Below are 18,671 nucleotides of genomic sequence, written 5' to 3' on the forward strand. Positions count from 1 at the left end.
TTCAGAGCGTTGTGTATGTGCAAGACAGATTCCCTAAAATGACCGTAAATCTAACATTCTTTTAAGTTTTCAAGTTTCGTCTGTGCCGGTGATAAGGCAAGTGGGAGCAGAGCAGCCGCGCACCTGGCTGGCGCGGGAAGGTGCCCTTGGAGGGCTGTGGACGAGTGCAGAGCGGTCGCTCAGCGTCCATCTGTCCAGTACTGTGAAACGGGAATAAAAAGAGTCTGCAGGCTAAATACTTTCCTCGAGTATTCTTTTTACTGGAACCTTTACCTTCTTGCTTCTAATTAGGCAAGTTCATTGAGAGGAGGCTGTGTAAGTTAAAGCCTGAAAGGAACAGAAGACCAAAAGTTGAAGGAAAGGGCCAGGACTGGATAATCAGGCCTAATTTAGGGGGAGTTTTTCCTCTTTGTTCTCCTCTCTGTCTGCCTGTCTGTGTGTGTCTGTCTCTCGATCTCTGTCTCTCTCTTTGCTTCTCTGTCTCTGATTTTGCTCACAGCCTATTAATATGCTGAGATGTTCAGCGGTACACAGTGGGACTAATCCAGAAGTTCCTCTCTTAATAAATGCAGAGCTGTACTGCTGAGGGCTTGACCCCAAACAGAACTGGCAGAACCAGCCGAACCATCCTATCCATATAATTTGGACTATTCGGGAAAGTGAGGAAGGGGGTCTTGCTTTGTGTAATTGAGGCTTAGACAGAAATGACCCGAGAATGGTTTGGATTGTGTAGAAGAGGAAAAAACAGACTTGTCACTGAGCCAGTATTTAGTTGAACTTATGAATGTTTTCAGCAAATATTTTTTTATAAAGAAAATATTGAAAGAAAGACATTTTTATTTTATTTTATTATTTTAAAGTTTTTTTTTTTTTTAATTGGGGAAGGGGAACAGGACTTTATTGGGGAACAGTGTGAACTTCCAGGACTTTTTTCCAAGTCAAGTTGTTGTCCTTTCAGTCTTAGTTGTGGAGGGCGCAGCTCAGCTCCAGGTCCAGTTGCCGTTGCAAGTTGCTAGTTGCAGGGGGCGCAGCCCACCATCCCTTGCGGGACTTGAGGAACTGAACTGACAGCCTTGTGGTTGAGAGCCCACTGGCCCATGTGGGAATCGAACAGGCAGTCTTTGGAGTTAGGAGCATGGAGCTCCAACCGCCTGAGCCACCGGGCCGGCCCCTCAGCAAATATTTATTAAACAACTATTGTGGTCTTGAGTAAATGACCAATGAGGATATAAACAAATGGTAAAAGAAAAAAATATAGTGTTCTTCCCCAGATAGTCCAGCAGAGTAGGCAGAAGGAATTATGAATGAAATCAATTCACCTTTAGGTCCCCCAAATTTATCAGAGTGCTTTGCACATTGTAGCTGTGCATAAATGTATGTGTGATGGGGTAAACAATGATTCATGCATCTGTTAGATCACTTACAAAATACTGAGGGAGCACAAAGAAGAAACCAGTTCTTCCTTTTAGTGGTGGAGGAGAGAAAGGGTTTGCAAGAGATTGGCTGGGTGGGGTAGGCCAGCAGATGTGGAGTGAGAAAGCAAGGCAAGCTCTGAACTGATAGGAAGTTCAGCAAAGCCGGGTTAGAGGGTGTGTCTTGGGGTGTAGAATGGCCACGCGGGAGGCTGTACGTAGGTAGACCAAAGTCAAGATTGGAAAATGTCTTGTATTGGAATTTATTCTGTGGGTTCTAGTAGGCTATTGAGGGTTTTTGGTTTTTTTATAGGAATATTAAGCGGTAGAATTTAGGGGAAATTTCTTTATAAAAAGACATTCTTGAATGGGGAAGTCAAGTGTTGATAGATTTTTTAAAGTCATAAACATGTATGCTGGAAGTGAGCATGGTTAGTAAGTCGTACAATTTATCGTAGAATCTGTTTTACTCCTTTCAGATAACATATATGATCTTAGTGTAGGTAAAACCTACACTAGGTAATCAAACTTACACTAAGGTAATCAAAACATTCAGGATGGCGTTGGTTTGTTTTTGAAAGAGAAAAAATAATATATTTTTGCTTTATGAAATTATTGCAGACCTTTTTCTTAAAGATTCTGGCATTTAATTTTTTAAAAACTTATTTTTGAAATTTTAGGCTTACAGAAGAATTGCATAAGATACAGAAAGTTCTGTATATTCTTCATTCAGCTTCCATTAATGTTAACATCTTACATAATCATAGTATAATGATCAAAACTAAGAAATTAACATTGGGGTAATACTGTTAACTAAACTACAGACGTTATTAGGGTTTTCATCGTTTTCCCACTCATGTCCCTTTTCTATTCCAGAATCCACCCAGGATTCACCACATTGAATTTAGCTGTCAGATCTCCTTAATCCTCTCAAAATCTGTGATGGTTCCTTGTCTTTTTTGACCATGACACTTTGAAGAATAATGGTTAGCTATTTTGTACAATGTCCCTCAGTATGATTTTGTCTGATATTTTTCTCATGTCTAGGGGCTGGAGTAATGAGTTTCGGAATTTTTTTAAAAAATATTTTATCTTTTAAATTATCATAAAGTAAAATTGATCCTCTTTTGGGGTATACAATTCTTTGAATTTTAACATTACATATAAATTTTGTGGAGCCACCACCATAATCAGGATATAGAACAATTCTATCACCCCTCAAAAGTCTCATGTTTTCTCTTCATAGTCACATCCTCTGCCTAATCCATATTTCTACAACCACTGATCTGTTTCATCATTATAGTTCTGTCTGTTCGAGAATGTTGTATAAAATGGAGTCATATATTACAGTATGTAACCTTTTGGCACTGGCTTTTTTCACTCAACAAAATGCTTTTGAGTCATACAAGTTGTATTTATCCATAGTTTATTCCATTTTACTGCTGAGTATGGATGTACTACCAGTATGTTTATCTCCCCTTGTTTGATAAGTATTTGAGAACACATGTTGGCAATATAATAAGCAACTTAAGTGATTTTTGTGTGTGTGTGAAATAAAAAATTATCACCATTAAGATCTCTTTATCTCTTTTACAGAAGACAAAACGTAGGCTTAGATTTCTAGGTCATACAGCTGGTTAACAGTGGACTTGGGACTCAAACGTGGGTCACCCACTCTACAGCCAGATGGACTTTTCACCATTGGACTACAGCGCTAATTCCCAATGTTACTTTCTTTATTTCTATTTTGATTGGCAATATAATGAAAAGAAATTGAAATTTTTGTTTCTTTAACATCCTAAAATTTCCGTAGTTTTCTGTTTATATTTGGTTCTTTTTATTAAAGAGCAAAAATAATAGCAAAGTAATTTTTTTTGACATTGGTGGGTTTTAATCTTCAGGGCTAACTAAGCATTCTGTGATTCAGTCCTATCACAATAAAAGCAAAGAGTCAAGCCAAGTGCACCTTCAGTTATGAATTAACATCAACTACATCCGTATATGAGAATTAAAGCCGTAATGCTTTTTCTTAATCTTCTTGTAAACGGGGTATTTAATTTGTTTTGTTGATAAATAATAAATATCAAATAAAGTAAACATAGTCTGTATCAGGCTAGTTTAAAATAAGAGGCTTGCCTTCTATCATATTGTGTTAAATTTTACTAATGGCAGAAGATGTCTTTTTTTTTTTTTTTTTTTGGTAAGAGCATGCATGGCATTTTGGAGTATTTAAGATGAACTTTTTTGGACTTCTGCTAAAAGACCATTTGCTTAAACATCCTACTGCCATAAGATTGAAAAAAAGGTTTCTAGAATATGCTAGATTTCTTTTTTTTTGGTGGTTGTGTTTTTGCTTTTTACCTTTTAATAAAGCGAGCGTAACAATTTTGGGGGATTTTATAAAATTCGAAGTTATTCTGAATATCTGATAATTTTATGTATTACCTTCAATAAACAATATAAGAATATGATCAGGAGACATCTTTTTAAAACATAGCCTTAATGTGATTTTGGTTCTCAGTTCCTCAGACACTATTCAGAGGACTTGGAGAGACTATAGAATCGTAAAAGGTCAAAACTGAAATGGATCTTCAAAATGAGCAGATCTCTGGACTCCCGATATTTTACAAAAAAGGAGATTAAAATCCCATAGTAGTTTGAAGTAACTTGTCCACAGTCGCAATTACTTGCAGAAGCTCCATATAGGTTTGTCCTGGGTGGGTTACCAGTTTAGACACAGACTTGCACTTAATTGGTTGCAATAATTTCGTTCCTGGCCAGTAGAAAAGACACTGCTTTTCTTAAACAGCAGTCATTCCCCCTCCCCCCCCCCATCATTCCTTGACCCTTCACAACAAAGTTACTTTCTGTCTTTAGTTTCTTACCTCTCATTCTTTCTTAGACTCTCTCTAATCAGATGTTTTGTTTGTTTTTTCTTTCACATCTAGCACATTGTGAAAAACTCTACTTTCAAAATTGGTGACATCCATGTTACTAAATTCGGCTCATTTTTTTCCTCAGACCTCCATCTTATTTAATCTGTCATCATTTGGCACTGTTGGTAGTTCCCTACTCTTGGAAACACTTTCACTTGAATTCCAAATAATACCACATGTTTTCCTGCTACATTTCCGGGTGCTCCTTTCCTGCCTTCTTTGCTAGTTCTACGTCATCTCCCCTACCTTTGAATATTGGAGTCCCAAGGGTCCGTCATTGTCACCTTTTATGTCTGTAGCTTTCATAGCATGTGTATGTTAATGACGCCCACGTTTATTTATCTAGGCCACACATCTACCCTGCGCTCAGGCCTTTGATCGTAATTCCAGGACAATACATCCAATTGGACATCTCCGCTTGGAGAGCTAATGAGCACCTCAAACTTAACATGTTCAAAACTGAACTCCTCATGCCCCGCTGTCCCAAACCACTGCTGTCTGTGTAGTCTTTCTTATCTCAGTTTTGGTAACTGCAGTCTTCCAGTTGCTGAAAATGGAGTTCTGAACCTTTCGTTCCCCCACAACTCACTTTGCATCCATTCAGCGATCTCTATGGCTGTCCCTCAAAAATGTGTCCGTAATTTATGTCTTCCTCTTCTGCTGCCTCCTTTGTCTCCGTCATTATCATCTTTTCTGGGTTATTTCAGTAGCTTCTCCTTGCCCCTCTGCAGTCTGTTTACAGCTCAGCAGCCACATCTTACGACTCACCTACTCAAAACTCTTCGGTTCAAGTTTCCAAACAGTGAGGCTCTCTATTCGTTTCTAGGACTCTTCCTTCTCCTGTTATTATTCTCCTCATTTTCTCTTCTTGAACCGCACTGGCCTCTGCACTTTCCCTGAACATAGCAAGCAAGCTTTCTGTTATTTGCACTGGCTTTATTCTGCCTAGAATGTTCTTCCTTAGATCCGTCTACATGGCTAGAGGTCTTTACTCAAAAGTGACGGGGCAAAAGTAAGTCCTCCCTAACTAGTTTATATAAAATGTCATATTCTCCTCTTTGCTATTGTAGTTTTTCTTCTTTGTCCTTTTCACTAACACACTATGTGTTTTATTTATGTCTTTTATTTATAATTAACATATATGTAGTTCATTATGTCTGTCTGTCTCCCCTGCTAGGATGTAAACACCGTTGGGGGTATGGATCATTTATCAACAGTGTGTTTCTTTTGTTCGCTGCTGGATAGCAAGGGCCTCGAATAGTGCCTGGCACATAGTAGGTACTCAGTAAATATTGAAATTGAGTGAGTACCTGTGATTGGTCATTAACTTGACATAGTCAAGTCACTTCTGTCTATGGACCTTCTTTCCCTATTTTTAAAATGAGGTTCGATGGGTCCGTGTTTTAGACCTTTTTAAAATTGCAGAGACTTAAATGTATGTAGTATTGAGGTTCCCTAAAGAATTTTTTAAGAATTTAGCTGCTTAACAGAAAAATTTAAAAACTACTGGACTGTATAGAGACTCTCTAAGTTCCCTCTCAGCCTTGTGATGAGTTCTTGTAACAGTAATTGTAAGTTAAGACCGTGGAGGGCAGCCTTCATGCCGAGCACACATTTGACTTGAGACTGAGGGCTGGGTCAGTAGGCGGAGATGAGGGACAGGGTGGGAAACAAGTTAGGTGCTTTCCAAACCCAGGCAACGCAGACAAATAGGAATGCAGCAATCCAGAAGGTTCAGTTGGCTGGAGTGTGTGGTGTGCGTGTGTGTGTGTGTGTGTGTGTGTGTGTGTGTGAGTGTGAGGGACGGGGAGAGAGAGAGAAAAGCAGCAGTGGGGAGAGGTGAAGAGTGGGGGAGATAGGGCTGGAAAATGGGTAGATTGAGGTCAGATTGTGAAAGCCTTGCGCTCCAGGACAAATAGTCCAGCGTATTGTTTTGCTTCAAGGGAGTCAGTTTGTTTTTCAGCCGTGAGACATTCACATCACCCACAGCGTTCTGTAGGAGGGCTTCTCTGATGGCAGAGTGAAAGGCGAATTGAAAATGGGCAGTTTGTGGTAGGGAACGGGGCAGGACGTTGTGACATTGTATTGCTGTGCTGCGATGCTTTTGCCTGGAGAGTAGCAAAGGAGGAGTTTAGGATTGCCCCTCCACAACGTTTAGAGATTATTGAACAGTAAGGGGGTGAGTGTCTTTCTGAGCGGCTGCTGTGAAGAACACAAACTACGTTAGGTACTAGGGCTGCTCAGAAGCCTGGCCTCTGCCCTCACTGCTGAATCTGTTTCTGGGAGGAGACATGTGGCTTCCAGAGAGCTTCTCTCGGTAACTCAGAGGTGGTCCTTGGTTATAATCCACTGAAGTAAAAGATAGTAGATTGTCTTTAATATTGAATTTTAAATGTAACTGTAAGGTCCAATATCATGTCTGTGTGCAACAGTTTGAGATGGCAGTCAGCATATTACCTGGAGCACCACAAAGAAGATAATTGTGCAGTCAATTCTTGGTTATTTTTCACAGGAGAGGAAAGAAGAACATCCAAAGTAACACCTCCAATAGAATCTTCTAACAGTTAATTATGTGAATTTGGCTATATCAAATCATGTTTTTAAAAAGTATTTCAATGTGTAATAAAATTTTGACATGCAACAATTTGGCCACAACAAACCGTTTTAGAAAAATTATTCATTCATGTCTCTGAGTTCCTGCTGTGTGTTGGGCCCTGTCTTAGTGATGGGATCCTGTAGTAAAAACCAGCCAGCCGTGGGCCCATCTGCCCCTGGCGTGCCTCTTGTCCAGGAGGACGCTCCTCGGGGACAGGTCCTGATATTCTGTCTCTGCAGAAGCAGGGAGGAGGCCCCATTTTAACAAAGCTAACGCTAGTGACAGATAATAGAGAAGTAACTGTTTTACATTAAGTCACATTTGGAAATGCTGCACGTGGCTCAGAAACTGGGATTACACGGTGAGAGGTATTCACATCAGAATTAGTTCTTCCCCACTGAAAGATTTGTAACGCTAAATCTCAGTCTGTTAAATTTTATTTTTAATCTTAATTTTAAGTAGTGGAGAATTATTAATTTGAGTCATTTACCATTTTGATGGTTTGATCTTCCGTCTCTGGTGGTGATGGCATGTTAGCTCCTGACCTAAGGGACAGATTCAAACCAAGCCTTTTTTTAAGCCCAGGTTTCTTAAATATGAAAATCAGACTATTCTATATTTTCACATACTAAAAGGTTTCAAATTTGAATTCAAGGAGCAGTAATGATAAAAGGGAACAAGTGAGTCCTCGCTTATGCAGTACATTCTTTTCATAAGTTCTATTTTAAAGAAAGAAACAATGTCCTAACTTGTTTCTTTCTTTAGTTGGCATTTAAATTCATTCAGTCGACCTAATCTTTCTCAGTTAATTCAAACATCAATGTTGAAAATTCACCAGGCAGCTGTGACAAGTTTATATTCAGGTACATATTGACTTGATATTAGGTTGGTGCAAAAGTAATTGTGCTTTAACAAGTTAAAAATAATTGCAAAAACCGCAAGTATTTTTGCACCAACCTAATATATGTCTAACTTTAGAAATAAACATACTCACAGGATAGTATGTACAGGTATATTACATTTCCATCACAAGTCTAATATGCCACATTGTATTTACACAAAAGTTTGGAGATGTAGTTAAAGTTTGTCACCCTGCAGTATTTGATCCTGATCGCATCTACTATGAAGCACAATAACAATAACAGATAATGTTTATGAAGTGCTTACTAAGCTCTCAGTACCATGTTAAGCACTTTATGCATACGAACTGGATTTCTTTTTAAAGTCAAGTTTGTTGAGATACAGTTTATACGTAGTAGAGTTTGCCATATTTAGTGGTACAGTTCTGTGATTTTTGAGAACAGGTCATATAACTGATAGCACAATCACCACACACAATATTTCTAGCACGCCATCACCTTTCTAGTTTCCTGTTCTTCTTTGTCGTCAATCCCTGGCCCTCATTCCTAACTCCTAGCAACCACTGATAGGATTTCTATCCTTTTTGTCTAGCCTTTTCCAGAATGTCACAGAAATGGAATCATACGAAATATATTTTGAGTCTGGCTTATTTCACTCACGCTGCCTTTATTTCCCGCATGTCGTAGCATTGATCAGCAGTCAGAAGTTCATGCCTTTTCCCCTGTGGGTACCGTTCCAGCGGGTGGCTAGACAGCAGTGTGCTCAGTTGATGGGTGTTGTCTTTCCAGTGTTTGCTGGTTATGAATAAAACTGCTGTAAATATTTGCATAGCAGTTGTTTCTATAGCCCTGAATCTTCATTTCTCTGGAGTAAATAGCTAGGAGTGGGACTGCTGATTGTATGATAAGTACATGTGTAACTTTATAAGAAACTGCTAAACGGGTTTTCACACGGGCCGTGCTGTTTTGCGTTCCCACAGACAGCCCCGCATCCTCGCCAGCACTTGTTATTGTCACTGGCTGCTTTTTTTAAAGCTATTCTAATAGCATCTAGTGGTAACGTGACTTGAATTTGCATTTCCCTCCTGAGTAATGACGTTGAGACTTTTCTGTGCTTATTTGCCATCTGTATCTCTTCTTTGGTGAAGTTCTCTGTTCAGATTGTTGAACCATTTTAAAAACTGGTTTGTTTTTTTTATCTTTGAGTTGTGAAAATTCTGTATACCAAATAGTAGTACTTGGACTGATTTTAATCTAATTCTCACAAGAGTCCTTTGAGGGGTACTATTAGCCTAAATTGCAAGTGAAGAGGTTAAGGCACAGAATTGTTGAGGTACCGCCCAAGATTACACAGGTAACAGGTGACAGAGCTGGGATTTGAATCCAAGGAGACTGACTCTAGTACCTGTGCTGAACTGTTTGCCGTTTGTTTCCCTGTGGAGACTGGTTTCTTGGGGCTGTGAACAGAACCAGGTCCAGTTCCTGTGGGTAGTAAAATAATGCTAACAGGGACGGGCAGGGGCCAATATATTTTCCTAACAACTCTGGAATCATCTTCTTAGGGAAGATACTTGTTTCTGATGAAGAGGGATATTTTCATATTTATGTGTGGCCAAAAGTACTTTTAAAATACAGTCCAAAAATCTGCCATTATCAAATAATGGGTTTATGTAAATGGATTTTTCTCAGTAGCAGAAGCTTGGCCTTTTATGTATCCATACTTCATAAAAAATTTCGCACACTTGATGTTACTTTCTTTTAACAGCCTTTATCATAATAATGCTGTCTTCGAGACAGTTACTGTGTGTTGGTAATACTTAGCGGAATGTAGGATTATTGACCTTACAGGCTGGCTTCAGAGCCCAGTACTTTTTAAGAATATTTATTTGTAGTTTCATAGGTTTTGTGTGTTTTTTATCTTATTATCAACTCTGTCCCTGTTTGTTCTGACATCATCCATTTCTTCTTTCACTCAGTATAATTTCTAATATTTCTAGTTAGCTATAGGATAATCAAATTACTGGGTTTACATGGGTATCCCCTAAAATAAGTTCCAGCTCTGGGAAACGACTTGGATTTTCCATGAACATTTCCTGCGACTGCTCAGAGGACCTTTTTCTTGGTATTTGGGTTCTGAATAGTCATTCTGGATAAATGAGCTAAAGGAAACTAAATACGACATTTGACAATAGAAAAAGTGATGTATTTTTCTTTTTAGGATAGGTTTTCATTACTAGTTTGTTGAACCATGGAGATTCTTTCAATAAAAAAACAAATCAAGCGGTGTTCAATGGAATGAAATAGGTGCTTGAAGGGCAGCGAGTCGGTTCATTGTCATCAAGTTTTGGAGCAGTTTGTCAAGTTCCGTCTAAGTCAGTGACAGCTCGTCCTCTCAGCTGTGCCTCTCGAAAGGCAGAAGAATTCCTTCCAAGTAATTAACTAAAGAGAGAATACCTTGCTAAATCCCATTTACTTTTTGTAAAATACGAGGATGAAGGCTAGCTGGTTACTTGCACTTCATCATTTAAAGCGCCTCTGAAAGTGCTTAATGCTTTCAAGCCACTTTGATCAATTTAAGCTCTTAGAATAAATGAATAAATATTCACCCAGGGGACAGGGTATGTAGTCAGAGCACTGTTTCCGCTGCTTAGGCACCTTGTGAGATGCTTGGAGAGCAGCACTTCCCTGGCCGGCCGTGTCTTTGCTTGGCACCCTTAGGCTCACGGTGGGGTGGTCCAGCAGAGCCGCAGCAGCGTGCCTGGCACACAGTAGACTGTTATTTGTGGAAAATTCTGTTCGAAATGTAAAGAAAACTGCGGTTGTCACTAGGAAGTAGTAAAGAACCACGATTGCATTGATAATTTGTTTAAAATAGGGTTTTATCACCTTTGCAGTTCTATTTAAAATCATTTTGATATATTGGATTTTAGTTCCTTTGTAATCCTGAGGATTTTTTTTTTGTGTGTGTGTGTGTGTGTCTATAAACCAGATTAATTCACACTTATTTTTCCACTGACCTTTGAATTTTCTAGTGGGTATTATCTGTTTAGTAAACATACACATCTGCATCTGGGATGGCAGTTTGCTGGCTTTTCCAGATTGCATATAATATACCCTTTCATACAAGAGTTAATGAGTAGCCAGGTTAGACTCACCAGTTGGTTGTTACATTGAAAGCCAGAAAGTTGGCTATCTCCCTTCCATTCCCTCCTATGCTTTTTTCCTCTTTCATACTTTTATTTACTCGATATATTAAAATAACTTCTAAAATCTGAGATTTCTTAAAACATACGCTTTTTAATTTTGCTTCCTGTAGATTCTCATTGTATTTCACTGTTAATTTTAAATGATGGTAATTAACATGCCCGGAGTAATGGTGTAATCAAGGTGGATCTTGCCCTGTGGCTCCCCCACTCCCTTCTCCGTACTCTCCCCGCTTTACCTGTGCTTTGCATGTTTGACCTAGCAGAATAATTGGGTCCACAGCAACATGGGCGTGCCTCCTTAGAAACACTTAGTTTCATGTATGACTCATAAGCTGAAGCACAGACACCACTTCCCTAATCTACAGGAGCCATTTTAACAGCATAAAACTTGCCGGATTGCTTTTTATTTTCAAGCCCAAAGGACAGTATCTGAAGAGAATGAGAATATTTGAAGGTAACTTGTTATGATTTGGGGTGTTTGCTTCTGGCTGTTTCCTGAGCTGGTAAACGGAAGGTGGTTCTTACCTGTCGAAGAACATGGCTGAATGTGTTCTTTAAGTCTCTGAAAAAACTGTGTGTAGTCAGTCACATGCCTGATTGCACTTAACTACTACGGGGAAACAAAGCATTCAGATTCTGGAAAGTTTTAGATCTTCTTGGTAAAGCATTTTTTATGTTTTGTGTGATTTTGTTTTCCTGTATGACTTGAGAATAAAGGAGATTTTTCTTCCTTTTTTTACATCACAAAACAAACTAAGTCAAATTTTAATTTTAAAAAATCGAATTATATTTGGGGGGTAGCCAGAAGTTACAATTAAGTAAACTATGCTATTCTTGGGTGATATGAGTGTTAAGAAAAATATTCAGGAGCAATTGTTTTGTTTTGGCATTTTAGTTAAGAGGAAGTTTGGGGACATTTAGTCATAGGTGTTGCCCTTTGACTGTTCTAGCTTTTTGTTTTTTCTTTTTTAAAAGTTAATTAAATGATACTAAACACTAATTTTAAAAACTAAATAGAAGTTTTAAGTAGAATGAGCAGTCTTTTAGATAACAAGTAAAAGTGACTGTTAAATAATGAGGAAGAAAGACCAGAATGATTGATTTATTATTAGAAAAAAAAATAAAGTTTTATAATTCACCCTGGAACTTGTTCTGAGTAACAATCTTAGAGTCATAGCCAGCCTCTAAGGAAACACACAGTATTTCAATTTGTGTAAAAAGAAAAAGTAAAGAGGACTGGCCTTCCTTTTATACTACTGTTCTTAAATTAGCTTGTTTTGAATTTTAAAAAGTAATACCTTTTGTGAAAGAAAGATTGTTCAGTCTTTTCCTGAAATATTTGTTATTATTGAAATTGTGAGAGTTTGGCAAGTCTATATGCTGGTGTGTCTTCCAGTTCTGGGTGCGCCGAGAAGCTGGATGCAACAGTATTTTACTTATGAAAGTTATTTATGAAACTAAAATTTGAATGAAAGTAAAATTAGAATGTGCAATGGTTATGAATAATTTGCCAAGTCATTTATTATTGACTGTGATGATATTTAGCTAATTTTTTGGGAATTCGCTGTTACTAATTTTCTAAGTGCTTCAAGGCCCGTCAGATGAAAGGGAAGATACAAAGCCTGTCCGTTATTATTTCTTACTCTTTTGAAGAGATTGTTGATATTAACAGGTCAATTTTGTGGTCTTATAAGAGAGGCAGAGCAGACATTTTACTCTGAGCCATTTGCTGTGATCTTTGTGTGCAAATTGCAGGTTTAGCAGCCTTTGGAGTAAGCAGAGGCAGTATTCTAGTCTGGTCTGTGAAAAATCTACTGAAGCTTTTCTGTCTTAAAATGAAATTTCTTTTTTCTTTTTTTGGTTTTTAAAAGCCAGTGACCCATAAGAGAAAACTTGGGGAGCACACAAATAAGCAAGTAATTAAGATTTTATTTATTAAAGAGAAATAGAAGAATTTAGTTTCCTTAAATTAAGATGCTGGTGCAATTTCAATAAGAGATGCTTGGTCATATATTTCAGTTTCTTACTCCCGGTCTGTAAAGAAGACTTAGGTGGGGCTTCCAGGAGAAGGGAGGAAGAAGAAAGCCTGGAAGCCAGAGAAAGCCTGTGAGACTTACTAGGTAGTAGTCCCCTTCCCACTCTTCATTGCAGAAGGTTGAATATAAGTGTAAACTGAGTCCTCAGCATTGAACTCAGAATCACCATTTTACACAGCTTTAGCGCTGAAGAAGACTGAAGATGTCCCACGGCCTCACCTTATAGATGAAGATGGGGGCCCTGGGCCCTGGGACTTGCTCGGGTGGGCCGTGCTAGGGGCAGCTGCCCACTCCCGTCCATCCACCCCAACAAGCGATGCTTTGTGTGACACGGTCTGTATTTCCTTCAGAGTAAATAAAACCTCAGTTAAGTTGCTCGGTGATCATTTTGGTGATAAGGTGTAACCAAACAAATGAACCAATGATTTTGAAAATGTGTTCAAGCTAGTTTCCTTTTACATCAGAGAGAAGATGATACATTTAATTTCTACAGCAGCTTTTTTTTGCTATTAGAATTTTTTTCATAGTTGAAGCATAGTTTTTGGCATTGCTTCTTTAAGATGGGCCTGGGGGAGATGGAAATACAAGAAGTTGGAAATTTTCTTTGAACTTCTAGGTACAAAGATAGGTTGATTTCTACTTTAATTTTACCTCATATATTCTTTTCGGAGGGCAATTACTGTTTTATATGATGCCTTCTTCTATTCGAGTAAAGTGTATGTATCGGGTGTGTGTGATAAAACTTTGCATATGAGTTTAGAAAATCTGGAGGTTTTTATCTTGAATTTAACCTTCCCATAATTAGTAATCTCATTCCATTTGTCATACCTACTCTCCTCCTCTGAGAATTTACTGTACATACCAGGCACTTTTAGAATCTTCTGGGGAATACACAATCTTTGTCTATTAACTTTTTGATGTGTTTTGTTGGGTTGGTTGAAATTTACTTTAGATCTGCCTTTCTTTAAATTTGAAATTTGGATTTTTTTTTATTATTACTTTGCCTATAACTGTCGAATCTCCTAAATTTCCAAGTCTCCTAACCCAGTCCAATATTAGGTTTTCCACAGTGTGCTCTCATTGTCCTCAGCCCCAAACGGCACAGAAAGTGAGAAAACATGGGCTCCATCCTCACAAACTTAGGTTCTTACTGGGAAACCAGGGCTTAGTAACACAGGGGAAATAAGTAGAGAAGCACACCTCTGGGAAGTTAAATTTGGGTACATACAGCCTACCGATGAAAGATCACCGAGACTTAAAACGGTCAGGAACGTTCATGGATCTTTAGGAATCGTGAGTATTGACTGAGTCGCGTTTGCCCAGGTTAAGAAGAGTGTCTTCAGTAAGAATCAGAAGATGAGCTCTTTGAGATCAGAGGTGTTTTCTTCTATTTCTCTGTCTTTTTCAACCTTTGACAAAGTACCAAGCTCATATAAATAGGCAATCATTATTTGCTACATTAAAACCCTTGGCTCCTGTACTGAGTTGGGCAGGTCCTGCTAAAGTTAGAGGTGACAAATCCTTAAAAAGCACGAGGCCCTCAACTTAATCTCCATCTGGTGCCTGTGCATTGTAACCATTCAAAGAAAACACCTCCCTGTTGGTATATATTTTAAAGCAGTAATTTTCAGCCTTTAGTGTAATAGACAGTGAGCTGGCTTCAAGGGATTCTGATTCATTAGACCTAGAGTTTGGCTTATCCATCTGCATTTTTAATAAGTACCCTAGATGATTGTGAGATCGGTGCTTATAGGACACATGTTAAGAAAGCGTTTCTGGGTTTAGGAAGGGCGATTAATCAGTTTTGTAGCATTTTAATATTTGAATTTTTAATCAATTATTTTGAAGCCCACGGTCCCTAGTAACTAAGGAAAGTGACGGTAGTAGTTTATTATCAATATTAGAACTTACTTAGCCTCCCCTCCCTATCCTAGTTATTCCTTTATCTATTCCATTTTTCACTGTGCCATTCAGTGTGTGGCTTTCCCTGTTTCCTCTTCTCTAATTCTGCTTTGCTCCCTCCTGTTTCCCAACCCACTGCCATATTGACCACAATATATAATTAAACTAATTATTTTTGTTTTCCCAATGTAATTAGCCTATTCTTTAGCTCTTAGTGAGCCATCACTCTTCCAGTGTTCTTTTTAGTTCCATTTGCTGTTGTATGATGTCTCTCTCTGTTCTCTTATCTTGGGGTTCTAGGAATTCACTTCCTGATTTAGGGTAGCATTTGCAGTTTTTGAAAATCTTCTCTCCTGGGAAATACACTATTATTATTTGTAATTGTTTGAGTGTGGGAGGGAGTATTTATTTTTTTTCCGTGTGATGCTTGGATATGATTTTTGACGTTTCTTTGGGCATTTACATCACTAATTGCATACGTGTATGTGTACGTGGTCTGACAGCTAAGTTCGTGAACTTGTTACAACAATGTTGCTAACCTTTTGTGATATCAGAGGGATTGATTATTCATTATGAATTTGTACCAACTGGACAAACAGTTAACCAAGTTTACTAGTTGGAAGTGCTGAAAAGGCTGCGTGAAAGTTAGACGACCTGAACTCTTCGCCAACAATTCATGGCCCTTGCATCATGACAATGCACCAGCTCACACGGCACTGTCTGTGAGGGAGTTTTTAGCCAGTAAACAAATAACTGTATTGGAACACCCTCCCTCCTCACCTGATCTGGCCCCCAATGACTTCTTTCTTTACCTGAAGATAAAGGAAATACTGAAAGGAAGACATTTTGATGTCAGTCTGTACATCAAGGGTAATATGACGACAGCTCTGATGGCCATTCCAGAAACAGAGTTCCAGAATTGCTTTGAAGGGTGGACTAGGCGCTGGCATCAGTGCATAGCCTCCCAAGGGGGGGTACTTCGAAGGTGACCGTAGTGATATTCAGCAATGAGGCATGCAGCACTTTTTCTAGGATGAGTTCGCGAACTTGTCAGACTTCGTAGACTTTGCCTTACATTACATCCCATCTATTGGGACAAAAGTGTCACATACTGTTGTAGGGATGGGAAGAAGAGTCCTACCTGGTGAGTGGTCTACAAGCAATTATTACTTCTATGAGTTGTATTTTCACCAGAGTATTTTGCTCCATTGCTTGAGCTGCTTCGTATCGATGGCGGAAATTAAATTAGTAATGTTACTGAGTCAACTCAAATGATTAAAGCAGTTCTCAGCTATTGGAACAATCTTTTTCTGCCATTAGTGTGGAGAACCTACTACAGAGAAAGTTTTGTGTCACCTTTACCTTCGTTTCTTGTCTGGTGAGCTGTGCACTGTAGTAAAGGTGACTGTTGATCTATACTGCAGGTGTCTAGGCACCCCACCGGTCATGGAAAAATAACTCGTATGGCTGTTTGCTTTGTTGGCAGAGAGGGAAAAACTATACAGCTGAGCTTTGTGCAAATTCCTGTGTAGAAATGTTTTGATTCCCTCTCTTCCAGTTATTAATATAAATGTCTGAATCAACACAATCCTCATCATCAGAAAACTCTTCCTACCTGAACTTTTCCTTTCACTTTCTTTTCCCCTTCATTCTCTTCCCCCTGTAGGAATTCAGAACTCTTCTTTCATTTGCCTTTAATTGCTGAGCGGTACGTTATCAGATCTTTCTTATCTCCATAACTTGTAGCCTGAGATTGATTGCCAAGATGAAAAAAAGCAACTATAAACAACATGAATGCCTTCTGGAGTTTGTATGAAGATTAAAAATTTTTTTTATTAAAAAGTTGCTGAAGTGATATATGTACATTGTTTAGAATCTAATAGAAGAGCCTGTGCAGAAAAGCAGCCCCGCTCTACCCTTTCCTATTCTCAGTCCTACTGTCCAGAAGCAACCGCTTCTTAGAAGGTTTTGTGTTTTTTAAAATTTGTGTTTTCTTGGATCTTGTCCTGTCTTCTACCTGTACGAGTATATTAGAAATTCTTTCTTCAAGGTAGCAGGAGCCAGTGTGACTTTATATGATGTAAATCAAAGTTCGTTATCTGCGCGATGGACACTCAGTCACATAGTGACCGTCGTGTTTGTGCAGAGTTGTGTGGTACAACTTACAAAATCTAATGAAATTCGGTTATATTGGCAATAGCTACATAGCCATCAGTAATTATTTTCAATGTAAATAGATTAAATGCTCCAATCAGAAGACATAGGAGGACTGAATGGATAAGGAAACAAAACCCTTACATATGCTGCTTACAAGAGACTCACTTCAGATGGAAAGACACACACAGATAGAAAGTGAAGGGATGGAAAAAATATTTCATGAAAATAGGAACGAAAGAAAAAAACTGGGATAGCAATACTTAAACCCGACAAAACAGACTTTATAACAAAGACTATAACGAGAGGCAAAGAATTACCCAATAATCCCACTTGTGCGTATTTATCCGAAGAAACCCAAAAAGCTACTTCAAGGAGACCAGTGCACCCATATGTTCCCTGCAGCATTGTTTACAATGGCCAAGATGTGGAGGAAACCTGGGTGTCATGATGGAAAAATGGATAAAGAGGAGGTGGTACATATATACAGTGGAATATTGCTCGGCCATGGCAGGGAATGGCTTCTTGCCATCTGCGGTGGCATGGGTGGATCTGGAGGGTTTTGGGCTGAGTGGAGTATGTCAGAGAAAGACGGATGCAATGTGATTTCACTTATATGTGGAATCTAAAGAACAAAATTGACAAACAAAACAGAAACACTCATAGATAGAACATTCTGATGGTTGCCAGATGGGAGGGAAGTTGGGGCTGTGGGTGAAAAAAGGGGAAGGGATTAAGAAGTACGACTTGGTTGTACTGTAGTTATGGGGCTGTAGGGTACAGCATAAGGAATATAGTCAATAGTATTGTAACTATGTATGGTGTCACAGGGGTACTAGATTTGTTGGGGTGATAGATGGGAGGGGCTTGGGGAGTATGATGTAAAAGGTGAAGGGATTAAGAATACAAATTGGTAGTTACAAAAGAGTCACAGGATGTAAAGGAAGGCATAGGGAATATAGTCAGTAATATGGTAATAACAATGTATAATGCCAGGTGGGTTCTAGATTAGTCAGGGGGATCACTTCTTATATAAATGTCTAACCACTATGCTGTACATCTTAAATTAATATAAAATAATATTGAATGTCAACTAATTGGAAAATTTTAAAAGGGAGGAAAGGTGTGTAGGGGAATAAGAGGTCCAAATTTCCAGGCACAAAACATAAGTCATGGGGATGTAATGTACAGCATGGGGAATACAGGCAATAATACTGTGATAACGTGGTACAGTGTCAGATGGTTGCTGGACTTATCATGGTGATCACTTCCTTACGTATATAAATGTTGAGTAACTATGGCGTACCCCTGAAACTTAAATAACGTATGTTAGCTATGTTTATAATAAAAATCTTAAAAAAAGAAAAAAAAGAAATTTGGTTATTTTCTGTTTTCAAACAGTCCTATAAACAGTGAAACTAAACATTTTTATAGTAAAACTATAATGAGGTATAGATTTAATAACTGTTAGTTTATGTGCTTCTATTTTTTATTTCAAAATACTAAATGGAAGCGTGGTATTGTAATGGAACAATTCATCATCCTGTTTTCTTTAAAACTGAAATGAGC

The 18,671-nt window shown here is 38.5% G+C and overlaps 1 protein-coding gene across 4 annotated transcripts in view; it reads left to right on the top strand.

The window, feature by feature from the left end:
• The window catches only part of ELF1 (E74 like ETS transcription factor 1), a 97,280-nt gene that overhangs the window by 11,939 nt on the left and 66,670 nt on the right, over window positions 1-18,671 (top strand). For 2 of the 4 annotated variants that reach the window (XM_033104982.1, XM_033104988.1), the window contains exon 1: window positions 11,336-11,464. The exons of the other annotated variants lie outside the window; for them this stretch is intronic. The gene's annotated coding sequence lies outside the window, so the exon portion shown is untranslated. Of the gene's footprint in view, window positions 1-11,335; window positions 11,465-18,671 lie in introns of those variants that run through there. 4 annotated transcript variants of the gene reach the window in all.

Source organism: Rhinolophus ferrumequinum, chromosome 4, assembly GCF_004115265.2.
Source record: "Rhinolophus ferrumequinum isolate MPI-CBG mRhiFer1 chromosome 4, mRhiFer1_v1.p, whole genome shotgun sequence".
NCBI lineage: Eukaryota > Metazoa > Chordata > Mammalia > Chiroptera > Rhinolophidae > Rhinolophus > Rhinolophus ferrumequinum.